The sequence below is a fragment of the Eptesicus fuscus genome, chromosome 18 (genome assembly GCF_027574615.1).
Source record: "Eptesicus fuscus isolate TK198812 chromosome 18, DD_ASM_mEF_20220401, whole genome shotgun sequence".
NCBI classification, from domain to species: domain Eukaryota; kingdom Metazoa; phylum Chordata; class Mammalia; order Chiroptera; family Vespertilionidae; genus Eptesicus; species Eptesicus fuscus.
The window spans coordinates 13,945,002-13,958,089 of NC_072490.1; the positions used below are offsets into that span (position 1 = coordinate 13,945,002).

General features: G+C 40.9%; 1 long non-coding RNA gene across 1 annotated transcript; it reads right to left on the reverse strand.

The window, feature by feature from the left end:
- Positions 1–808: 808 nt before the first annotated feature.
- LOC114235175 (uncharacterized) lies at positions 809–12,708 on the reverse strand. The gene is made up of 3 exons (XR_008558857.1): positions 12,619–12,708; positions 6,886–7,035; positions 809–1,027 (listed from the first exon to the last, which is right to left on the reverse strand). It is a non-coding gene; the product is annotated as an uncharacterized LOC114235175 (long non-coding RNA).
- Positions 12,709–13,088: the final 380 nt, after the last annotated feature.

Below are 13,088 nucleotides of genomic sequence, written 5' to 3' on the forward strand. Positions count from 1 at the left end.
GGAATGACTCATCTGTGTTTTTCAAATGACCACTTGAGTCCAGCTAATTAATTTAGTGAATATTATGTGCCCAGGTGAACATGTAGAGTGATTTGTTTTTCCTCTCAGAACCTTCTACTGGTATAGCATAGTCCTGGCCACTGCCTCATCTGACCCTGCATGGTTTGGGCTCAGGGACCTCCCTGACCTTAGGAAACACTTGGGATACCTGGAGAGTAAAGAAGCTCAACCACAGGGTGGACGTCTGTGCTAGAGGAGCCCTGGGCAAGAGAAGGGGAGTCAGAGGGCTTCAGTGGTCGCCCACCCTGGCCACACGGTGGGAATCACCTTGAGAGCCTTGAAAAAGGCCCCTGCCCTGGCTGTACTTACATCAGAATTTCAAAATGATGCCCGGGTTGTCTTGATGTGCAGTTAGGATTGAAAACACCTCCGTAGGCAACCCCACTCAGTCATTCACATGACAGGGGAAGGCTTGGTAGCAAAAGGCCCTTTAACAGAACTCCATGATTCTCTCTCTTTAACATGTGAGAGCTTTCCTTGGTTTTTGTGCTGCCAGACTATTTTTAAATTTCTAATAAGTTTTAATGAGGTACTAGTTTACATAGAATAAAATGCACATATTTTAAACGTGCAATTAATGAATGTTAACAAATGTACATACAAGAAACACTCTGATGATCTTTCTTTTCCTTAAAGGCAGGAGATGAAATTTCCATGTGAAAATGTGTTTCCTGTACCAAAAGAAAAGTAACATTCTTATCATCAAAGATGAGAGGTTGAGACCTAGGTCCATGTTAAAAATATTTTTTATCTTCTCCTAGCCTCCCCATACAGTTTAGTTACTTTTCCACAATTGCCTCTCTTTGTTCAACCTACTGTAAAAGCCTGTAGGTTCTGCCCTTTTGGGAGTCTTCCTTTTTCTGAGGGCTCTGTGTCATGTGAAACATACATACTGTAAATGTGTGTCCTTTTCTTCTGTTGATCTGTCTTACATCAGGTTAATTGTCAGGTCCCGCCAGTTTTGCCTCTGTGAAGGTAGAAGTAAAAATGTACTTCCTTTACCACTGATATAACCACCACCACAGTCAAAACATAGGACATCATACCAGAAAGTTTTCTTGTGGTCCTTTGCGGTCAACCTCCCCTGCCCTTCCAGCCCTCCATCTCAGGAAACCAGTGATCTGCTTCCTGTTGTCATAAATTAATTTGGGGATCATACTCTACCTACTATTTTGTGTCTGGCTTCTCCTGCTCATCATAATGTGTTTGATATCCATCCATGCTGTTGTGTGTATCCGTAGTTTGTTCTTATTATTATTGCTAAGACGTAATCTATTCTATGACTGTATTACCACTTGTTTATCCATTCACCTCCTGGTAGACATTCACCAACCTGATTTTGGTGCTACCTTTTTATTGTACGTATTTCTCTCCCCATTTTTCCTCTCATTTTTCATTTTACAGTGAGGACAGGGAAGGGGATATCTCTCCAGTGCCCAAATTTCACTATGAATTTCTGGGCTGGGTTCAAGCAACATGCTCAATGCTAATTGGGTACACGGGTAAATTGCTCTCCCTGATGATATAAAATGGAATTACCCAGCCATACCATCTGTTTTCCTGAGCTCTCAGAGCCATTGGCTAATGTGAACTCATAGACATTGCTCACTCTAGGCGATTTCATTGATTCTAGGTTGTTATTTATTCCATTATAGTCAAGCTTAGTGATTCACTAAGAGCTTAAGTGACTCATTTCATAATCTTTCTTTGGCTACCTACACTTAACTTTTGTGTTTTATGATATCACAACAGAATGGACAAGTTCAGCTATATAGCTGATTCATTAAAGCCCTTAAAATACCCCTGAGCTGCCAATTACTCCACAGAGCTAGTTTTGTAAAGCAAGCTGGTGACAAACACACAAATGTATATTATATATGTATATATGGAAAATGTATTTTATATATATATATATACACACACATATTTTTCACTTTAAGAAAATATAGACGTTGTTATGTCAATAAAACCTCTTTTAAACATTTCTTATTAGCTACATACATATTAACCTTTTGAGTGGATATATCAGTATTAACTTAAATATTTCCCTATAATAAACTCTTAGGTTGTTTCTATTTTTCCCCTAATATAAAAATACTCCAAAGAGCATACTAATATGTGAATACATATTTTCTGTATTGTTGTGTCTTCTTAATTAACTACTGTTTATTTTATTTTATTTTTTATGTTGTATTTTTAAAAAATATGTTTTTATTGATTTCAGAAAGGGAGAGGGAGAGAGAGATAGAAACATCAATGATGAGAGAAAATCATTGATTGACTGCCTCTGCATGCCTTCTACTGGGGATTGAGCTTGAAACCTGCTCATGTACTCTGACCAGGAATCGAACTGTGACCTCATGGTTCAGAGGTCGATGTTCAACCACGGAGCCACAGTGGCACGGCTTTTATTCTTTTTTAAAAAGTACTTAACACCATGACCTTGAATTTTCTTCCTTTCCCTTTACACTGAATAGATGTCTGTGTTAGATCATTGATACATATATTCATTTCTAGGAAGTTTTCTGGTACCTAGAAACTCTGGAGAAAATCCCTTGGCCTTTTAGTACTATTGGACTTAATGTTACAAAGACCGTTACTTTTCAACTTTCTTAGCAAGCACTGCCATTAAGCAAAAGCTCATCATTGCTTAGGGCAGTATCCCATATTACCCATAGAAGCCAATAGAAATATTTACTATTTTTGGTATACAGTTATTTATACATTATGGGATATAAGGAGATTAACCAGGTTTTCCAGGCAAAGAGTATGGGAAACTCCTGCTAGGAAAGTGTTGGAGAAGGCAGTAGCCTAATTCTGTATATGAATTGACATTAGTCTTAGGTTCATCTTTAAGAAGTACATGAATGGAACAGATCCCCCTGCCCCCAAATAGAAGAGGAGGTGAGACCAGAAAAACAATATAAGTCCCTTTCCAAGTCCCAGATTAATCCCTGAGTGATACATGAGTGAGTCAGACCCAAGCAATACAATGAAGGCTTTGAAAACTCAGCTGATATTGAAACCAGCATCCACAGAAGATGAGGATGAACATGCAGCCTGAACGTAACTGAATCGATTGTTATAACAACAGCAATACCCTCCCCCCAACAATCTCCTAAAAATATTAATAAGGCCTATAGTCTCACAACATAATATTCAAAATCTCCAGAGTCAAGCCATTCCAAAATTATTCAACAAAAAAGAGCCAGAAAGATTTGCCAAATTTTAAAGAGAAATGAAATGAATGTCAAATATGAAATCCAGAAGTTAGAATTATCAGTCATACTTTAAGGCTTATTATAGCCATGCTTAATGAGGAAAAGACAACACTCCTGAAATGAATGGAAAGTAAAAGATCTCAGCACAAATAAGAACCTAGAAAAGAGCCAGATATAAAGTTGAGAAAATATTTTAAATAAAAAATTGGCTTGATGAGATTAATAAGAGTGGAGATGACATGAAAGAGACAATGAACTTAAAGATACATTAATACAGCCCTGGCTGGTGTGGCTCAGTTGGTTGTATTAATGTATCTTTAAGTTCATTGTACCATGCACCAATAGATTGCCAATTTGTTTCCTGGTCAGGGCACGTGCCCAGGTTGTGGGTTCAGTACCCAGTTGGGGTGCATGTGGGAGGCAACCAATAGATATTTCACTCTCTTCCCCCTCTCTAAAATTAATATGCCATATTTAAAAAAGATATATCAATACAAATTATCAAATTTAGATAACAGAGATAAAAATTTTTAAATAATGATACAGTGGAGTACTACCCAGCAATAAAAAGGAACATGCAATTGATACAAGCAACAAGGTGGATGAATCTTTTTTTTAAATATATCTTTATTGATTTCAGAGAGGAAGGGAGAGGAAGAGAGAGATAGAAACATCAATGATGAGAGAGAATCATTGATTGGCTGCCTCCTGCACCTTGGACTGAGCCCACAACCCAGGCATGTGCCCTTGACTGGAATCGAACCTGGGACCCTTCAGTCCACAGGCCGATGCTCTATCCACTGAGTCAAACTGGCTAGGACAAGGTGGGTGAATCTTAAATGTACAGTAAGTCCTCAGTTAACATTGTGTCATCACTAGGCTCTTGGAACTGTGGTATAATGACTTATCATGGAAACAGTTTTACTGCAGGCTAACTGATGTAAACAAAAGTTAAGTTCCTGTGTCATCTCATCAGTGTTGTGACAAAATGGCTTTGAACAAAACAACGTTATTCAAGGACCTGCTGTATTAAGCTTAATGTAAGAAGCCTAATAAAGGCCTTATACAATCTCATTTATATGCTATTCTAAAACAGACCAAACTACAGACCCCGAGAACAAATTAGTAGTTGCCAGGGTTTCAGTGAGGGGAGGGATTGAGTATAAAGGGGAGAAGGTACAGGTGATGAAGCTGTTCTGTACCTTGACTGCGGTGATGGTTATGCAACTGTAGGTATTTATCAAAACTCACAGAAGTAAAAGGGAGTTATACTGTAGGCAAATGTGGATATTTCTCTCTTTTCTGCATCCAGCGTGGCTAGAGAGCGGTCCAGTTCCTGAGTAGGGGTGGCTGGGGATTGAGAAAATGATAGAAAGAGACAGACACAGAGATAGAAGGAAAAAGCTGGGGTCGGGTGGGACCCCTGTCCTCTGACAGGGACAGGGACCCAGAGCCAATACAGCATGTTTATTTTATACAGCAAAAAACAGGAAGTTTTACTAAAAGTCAGGACAAAGGAGATTATGTGCATTCTTGGGTGGGCCCCAGTCGTATTCATTCCTGGTGCTTGGCTAGATTTAAATAACAAAACCTACCCCCTGGTACCTGGGCTGAAGGTCAAGCTGACAACACTCCTACCTTTTGGCAAAGCATGTTTCCAAGATGTGGTTTTGCCAATGCCACTGGATTTAGCTGACAATAGTTAAAGAAATGCCCATGTGCCTTCCCAGGCGCTCTCTACAGGCAAATTTTAAAAGTAAAATTTTGAATGATAACCTACTTAATTGTTTTTCTGCCCTGCACCATATCCCCAGCCATCCTTTCCACCCATGTTTTCTCACTCATTCTATCTAAGCAGGAAACTGGGGCAGAAAGAGAGAATTACAGAAGTCATCGTGAGTCACTGCCCAGCAGGGAGTGCTGTGTGTCCTCTCCCCCACAGGGTGCTCCATTACAGGGATGTGCAGTTGGATGTCTGTCTGGTGCACATTTGCTGATTTTGCTGTCCTTTGTCTTTTTAAGGAGGTGGAAAAGAGGATTCGAGATTGCAGGGTGGAGAGCGAGGGCAGCCACAGCACCTCTCCTTCCGATGTGACAGAAAGCTATGAGTTTACCAGGAGTGTGGCTGGATTGTTTTTCTGCTATTCATCAACAAGGAATGTTGGCCAGGTAAGACTACCCTAGTAGCAAGAGGCTATTGGGCATTGGCAATATGAAAGGGACTTTGAACAGGTAAGAAAAAAAAAGAAAAGATACAGTGGTTTCTAGCTTTTGTAACTGCAATGTTACAGGGTGACAGAAATGGATGATCCAAATGAAGGTCACAGATAAAGGAAAACCACGGGATTTAGCTTTATATTTGTCTAGGTTTCTATAAAACATCCAAGTGGAGAGGCTCTGCAGGTAATATCCAGATTTTGGAATATATATATATATATATATATATATATATATATATATATATATATATTATATATATTTGTATATATATATATATATATTTGTATATATATATATATACACACACACACACACACACACACACACACACACAATTGATTGGGACCGGGTGAGGAAGGTTTGGGACCTTCCTGATTGGGACCTTCCAAGTGATATATATATATATATATATTATATAATTGATTTCAGAGAGGAAGGGAGAAGGGAGAGAGATAGAAACATCAATGATGAGAGAGAATAATTGATTGGCTGCCTACTGCAAGACCCCCACTGGAGATCGAGCCGCAATCCGGGCATGTGGCCTTGACTGGAATCAAACCCAGGATCCTTAAGTCTGTAGGCCAATGCTCTATCAACTGAGCCAAACTGGCTAAGGCTAGATTTTGGATTTGGAGGAGAAGTATTAGGCAAGAGAAGAGATGTAGGATGGCTTAACTTTCAGCACTGAACCCTTCTGAGAGGCTTTGGGTAGGAACGACCTATGACCTACGCTGACTTAATCTCTTCCCGCTTCCTCCTCCTCCACCATGGTCCCTCTTAGTGCCTGACAAGAAAACCTAAGAGGCTGGGAAGAGGGCTGGGGCAAAAGATAGTTTCATTGCAGCTGCCCTTCCTCCACAATTCTATCTCCTTTTTCCCCCCTAAATTGATTATGTGATCAAGTTTTAAAGTTGTTGGACTTTTTAAATGGCCAAACAATTGGAAAGTGTACCTGGGATTTAATTTATAAGTATGACTGAGTGGCAGCAGGGAGAGGTAAATGCCATTAAAAGAAGAGTTCATATGCCATGGCACACAAAGCCACGTGGGGAAGCACCAGGGGCAGTCAGGAGGCGAAGGGATGAGGTGAGAACCTTCATTCCTATAGAGGTGGGAAGCTGTTGGTGAGGACCTCCTTTTGGGCAGGATGCAAAACATAGATGTTGGAGTTTGTGTTTAGAGGGTTTGTAATGTGATGCACAACTGCAAAATCACAGGGATGGGACGGATGTTAACAACTTTAACCATTACTTTGGCACATGTTTTCAAGATGCCAAGTCATCAATTCCAGGATATCAAACATTATTATTACAAAAGCCTAGGTCAGCAGTGCCCCGACCCCCACAACAAATGACCTAAAGATACTTGAGAAATGGATACTTACTGTTGTATGCCACTGAGAGTTTTGGTTGTTACACAGCAATAGCAGACCAATACTGCATCCTTGATAGTTGCAAAGAGTTGGCCTTTGCAAACAGTGATGCAGGAAACTAAATGCCCTGACTTCACTCTCTTCTCTCCCTTCAGTATTCTCCTGGAGGCCAGAGGACAAGAGACCATTAATGTAGTCCCCTGGAGTACAGAATAGGGAGGTGGAGGTGGAGAGTGGATCTGGAGGGGAAATGGAGACTATCCAGCTTAGAGACTTAAAAGATAAGTAAGAATTCACTTGTGAGGGGATACAGTTTTAGACTAACAATAGGCATGTACAAAAGTCCTGGGGTAGAAGCAGCATGAGGCCTTGGGGAAACAGAGAGGTGGATGTGGCAGGAAAATAGAGATCAAGGGGTGACTATTCAACAATGAGAGTGGAGAGATAGGCAAGGATCTTTCCTTGCACATCCTTATGGGCCATGCGGATTATTTTGCCCTGTATCTAAGAGGATTTTCAGCAAGGATAGTGTGTGATATAATGTTATTTATGTTTATAAAAAGACACTCGGCTTGCTGGACCAATAATGGATGGGAGGGGAGGGAAGGAAATATGAGGAGGCCAGCTAGGAGGCCATGACTTTTCCATCTTTAAATTTTCAGTTGTAGCTGCTTAGCCAGGTCATGGCATGTAGCATTAAGGTATTGCGGGTGTTGGGGAGGGCCGTTAGGCAAAAAGCCAGGATAGAACTAATAATTGTTTCAAATGATGGGGCAAAAATTAGTCTGGCCCTTGTGGCCTGAACGAGGGAAAGGATCTTCTCCAGCGAGAGAGGCCTGTGTCAGGAAATAGTCTCACAGAAAGTCACCAAGTGAGTAAGGAAGAGGGCTCTGCTTCGGAGAAACCCACCTGTCCTCTGCAGGGGCCTGAAAACGAGGATTCAGGGCCTCTGAACTCCTGCCAGGAGGCTTCCTTCCTGTGCTTGTTTGAAGGATGCTTTTCATCTGCTCTTCCTAAGTGCTCCCCAGGAATAACCAGAGCAAAGGGAAGTTTCCGGGAGCTACAAGTTAAAAAAAAAAATGCAGGACACATTCCTTCATCTCACCTCCATCTCCAGTGGCTGCTGCCCCTCATTCATTTCTCCTATTGGGGCAATCCTCAGGGAAATCTGCAGTTCCCTGTGGGACCTCCCTATTGTCAGTTTAGCAATCTCTTCCCCCGCACCCCCCCACCACCACCACCAGCCTTCTGGTAATTGTCTGACATTAGGAGGGAGGGCAGAAACTGAGACCCCTCTGTGGACCACGACTCTTCAATTCCCCATTTCCTTCCCCCACCTCCTTTTGCACTTATCTCTCTCTGCCTTTCCTGTTTTTCCCCCTGCTCTATTTGCCTCCAGAGTTATAACTCATGTCCCTTCCATTTCCTGAATGCAATAATTATTTCTGTCAGGCCCAAGAGACACTCAAATTAATGAAACTCCTGTAACAAAAAGAGGACATTTATTAAGTGGAAATTATGCTTAAAGACAACCGAGAGCATCACTCAGGCTAAGGGTTCAGAAGAATGAAGCCATTATTTTGAGGAATGTTTAGTTTGGGGGGATTTGGATTAAGCATACATATGTTCTGTATACATAGACTCCTTGCTTCATAGAGCAGGTGAAAGAGGTGGTAGCTTTTGGGGCTGGAATCTCAAGAGTCAGATTGGATCCTGCCTGTGCAATGGACATATTGTGCTGCCTTCGGAAGGTTCCTTAATTTCCCTGCCTCCATTTCCTCACCCACGGAATGGCAGTATTTAAAAAATCCTGCTTATGTCGTTGTTATAATAAATGAATGAATTTATATTGTGTGCTAGTAAGCATGTTATACATGTTGCAATTGTTAGCCTAAAATGAGGTCAGTAACATAAATTTATACACATCAAAGAGTTAATCTCATTTTATAAAATTTAAGACTAATGAGGTTCCTTTCAAGAAAGGTCCAAATATATATAAAACTATTAACTTGAGAAATCAAGGGGGTTTTTTGTTTTTGATATTTTTAGATCATGCACTCAAAACTTGAAAGTTTTTAAGAGCAGGAAATGCATGTATAATTCTGTTCCAAATTTGGAATTGGGAGCTATAGAATCCAGTATTGCCTAATTAACTCTTGTTCCAAAGGACCGCCATGATGTATGAAGAAAATGAATAATGCCATTTGTGCACTATATAGTGAGCCAAACTATCTCCAAATCACCCTGGGACTTACCCTGGTTTACCTGGGCAACGAGCCACCTGGGACCAGAATTCCTTTCACTTAGTGGAAGAAGGTGCATCTAAGAACGGCTTCCTATAGGCCCGGGCCTTCCATCGTCTCAAGAGACAAAGTTCCCTCAGAATCAGAGCAGCCAGCTTTCTCAGACAACTCATATATTTGGCACCCCAAATCCAGACTACTTGGCAATAAGCGCACTTTATCTTCCTTCTCCCAACTCTAGCTATGTGAAAATGGACAGCCAAAAGGAGGGAAGAGCTACTTTGGAACAAAGCACACATTGTACTTAGCAGATGCCATGGCTGTATTTGTTTAGGCCATCCAGAAACTACTCACAAAGACCCAGTTACAATTGCAAGAAGAGTACAGGGGATAATGTCTGTGGAAGATAAGAGGCCAGGAATCAGGAGGGAAATACTTCAGACTACAGTGTGGATCTGACACCTGGGTCAAGACAGGAGGAAGGCAGGCAGATTTGGGAGGAAGAAGCTCAGACAGGTGCATTGTACTCACTAGTGGAATAAAGAACTTAATATAGGTATACAAAGAGGAAAAACCCCATGAGGTTTACATCAGGATGAAATGGGATTAGCTTTGTAGTTCTTATAATCTTCTTCACAGAAGAATGAAATTTCATTATTATTGGGGATTTGGCTGCTTTTAGAACACTATCTTCTTTTAACAGGAGTCTGGCCACATCTTTCAAACTCAACACAAGTTTAGTTGTCTTTGATATATGTGCTTGATGAATGATCTTTAGTTTGTCATATTTACAATATCTGAATGGTAGTGGCAGGCTGGTTTTTAAAGGGACATCTTGCTTTAGAAACTATAAATTCCTTTATAATTTGACTCAAATAAACTCCAAGATAGACTACCGGTTTGAAATTGTGATGCTCGAATTAATGAGGCAACATGTGATGTCACTTCTTTAGAAGCCATGTGAAGAAAGTCCTTTGAATCCAGCAGTTTCATTCATAGGCAGGGACCCCAGGGAATCTCTCACATATGTGGACAAAGAGCACTGCTCCCAGGTCCCCAGTGCAGCCCTGAGATAGTTTTGGCCAGTCCAATGTAGAGGGCCAGCACCAAATTTGTCCCTTGAGAAGTTCCACACTGGGAAAGATTGCCAGACCCTAGTAACTGTATGATGCTCAGTCATTGGCTGAGAGCTGCTCAAGGAGAGTGTGGCCTCCCTGTAGATCCCAGAGGTCCTATAAGAGGAAGTTGTCAGCTAACTGCACTCTGCATGGCAGATCTCACTTGAGGTGAGGTCTGAGAGGTGCCCCTTTCCTGACTGCCCCACTGGCCCTGAAATGCCTCTCAATGGGCTGATGAAAGATGAGTACCGTATGAATGTCTGTGTTGCTGACCTACCTTTGTGAGTTTACCTTTCTTCAGTGGAATCTATTCTTAGTCTTCATTATGTGACCTTGTAGAATTGGTCCTGAAATTAGATGTGTAAATGGGGTGGAGGAGGGAGACCTACCCACTTATCATGATGTAATTGACCCAAGTAGGAAGGCCACTGTTCCTCATTTCCCTGCTGTCCATAGGCCCCTGTGGTGATTCTGGGGCTGGGTAGGAGACGCATTGCAGTGCATGATTGTGCCTGCACCACCAGTGATCACCTGGGTCTCTTAGGCTTTAAAAATACTCTAATAGCTCATAGAAGGTGCTCCTCAATACATGCTAATTGAATTGAATAATAGGCTTGCGTTTTTAGCAGTCACACAGATGGCCACCTTCAGCGAAATGACATCTACTTAAGTACAATTTGCACAGAATGTATAAGAGCAATGAAGTAAGTGGGTTTTCATTGTATTTAGAATCTTGCTCATATTCTGCAAAGGTAGAGAAGACTCAAGAGTGTCATGATGGTTGTTATTACCAAACAGTCTTTTAAAAGCAATTTTGGAAGAAAGGCATGAGCAGAGTGCTATGGAATCTCACTTCTATAAATTTTAAGCAGATCACGTAGCATCAAGTACACCTCTCTATCTTTACCCAAAACGGATTCATGAACCCTCCACTAGATGCTATTTGTTCTTCTAACTCTCTTCTGTACTTCAAGGGTTAGAAGTCTGTGAACTATATTCAGTTGACCATTGAATGACATGGATTTGAACTAATGCCTGCTTCCTTCCTTAAATTTCTGCAGTCCTTCTTACAGTTTTGTGATCACCAAATTATCTGTATTAAACCCTATTTTCTTTGAAATACCTCAACTGGTTTGTTTTCTTCTGACTGATAGAAACTTTTATCTGATATCTTCTCTTAGGAGTTCTCCATCCTTATGTTGACCATGAAACACTCTTAAGTCATAAGTAACCACTTAATTCTGGGGCCCTTCATCACCATTAGGACATTTCTTCCTTATATCAAGCCCAAATCTGCCTACTTGTCATTCTCCTTTGATGTAGTTCTATCACTTGTGAGCATTTAAAGTTAATGTCATTCTTCTTCCACATGACAGTTATTTAGATATTTGAAAGAGATTTTTATTTCTCTCTACCTGTTAACCACCTACCCAATAGTTTCTTCTCCAGGAAGAATGGCCTTAGTTTCTCTGTGATTTCTTTACCCATTATATCTTCAAGCTGCTAAGAGTGAATTGTCCAGTCATTCATTTGATTCTGATTTATTCAGTTACAACAGTCCCTACACATTTTGGCCAGTACTTGATGCTTTGGGGTGGAAATCAGGTCAAGAATGAAGGGTCCATAAACAAATTAAATTAAAAAGATAGATCTTGGGGGGAAAAACTGCAATGAAGATGGCAGTTCTTACAAAGATTTCTTATAAACTGCCAGTAAAAGTCTTCAGAATAAAATTCAAAACTATGCATAAATAACTAATAAAGTATATAACCAAAGTGGCTGACAAATATGAAATAATGTTCTCAAATTCAACTAGTATTAGGGAAATAAAAATTAAAGTAACACAGAGATATCCTTTCACACCCACCAGAGTGAGAAAATGACTGAAAGAGTGATAACAGTGATTAATAGTAAGAATATGGGTAAAAATTTCCACCAATGCTTTCATGACACAAAATGGAGTATTACATTCCCTTAACATGTATTCTGGCAATACCTATTAAAAAAATAATCCTCTGGACCCTAAAATTTCATTTCTGTGAATCTACCCCTAGAAATGCAATGCATATTTTGGGAGCATTCTTTGAGAAACTCTTAACCTTCTAAAGGAGAACAAATAGGTACTAAAGGGAAAAAAAAAAAGGCGAGGAGAATTGTGGGTGTGCCATCAGCCGAGAAGTAGTAATATAAGATGACAGAAATTGGATTTACAGAAATCGGTGGAACTTGGCATTTGAATTTGGACATCCATTAAATCCTCCCCATGGCTGAATGGTATTATCCTGGTAATGAGGCTGCTTAATTAAGCAAAGAAGGTAACACTAATGCTAAAGACCAGGGATTTAGGCTGTGAGAAGCAACTTCCTGCAGAACCCTGAGAGTACCTGGGAGGGGGACAGCACAGCTCAGTGATCCGGTGGCAGTTTTTCCACAGCAGTGACAGTTGCTGAGTGTTCTGACAGCATTGTAGCAATGCTCAGGAATCCACACTCCCCACGGACCTGTGCTGACTGCTGCTGATACATCCAGACAGCAGCAACCATTTGTTTTCTGACAACCCTTTCAACTTTGATGTAATGAGTTTTCCATTTTGTGGCTGGACATTAGAGAGCGGGGGAAATACATGTGAAGTCACTATACGGAGCAGCTCCTGGCAGTAAGCAGGTGGCCAGGTGGACATTGGTGTGCAGCGGACCAGAGGGAGCTCAAGGATGCTCTTTTGAAAAAACGAAGTGGTGGCTGAGCCAATATGGGGGCAACGTCAGCAGCCCCGAGAGGCCGGGGGTTCATCTAATGCCATCTGTTCTTGTGGGCTCTCCACGACAAGCTCTGATTGGCCAGAATTTCTCAGTCT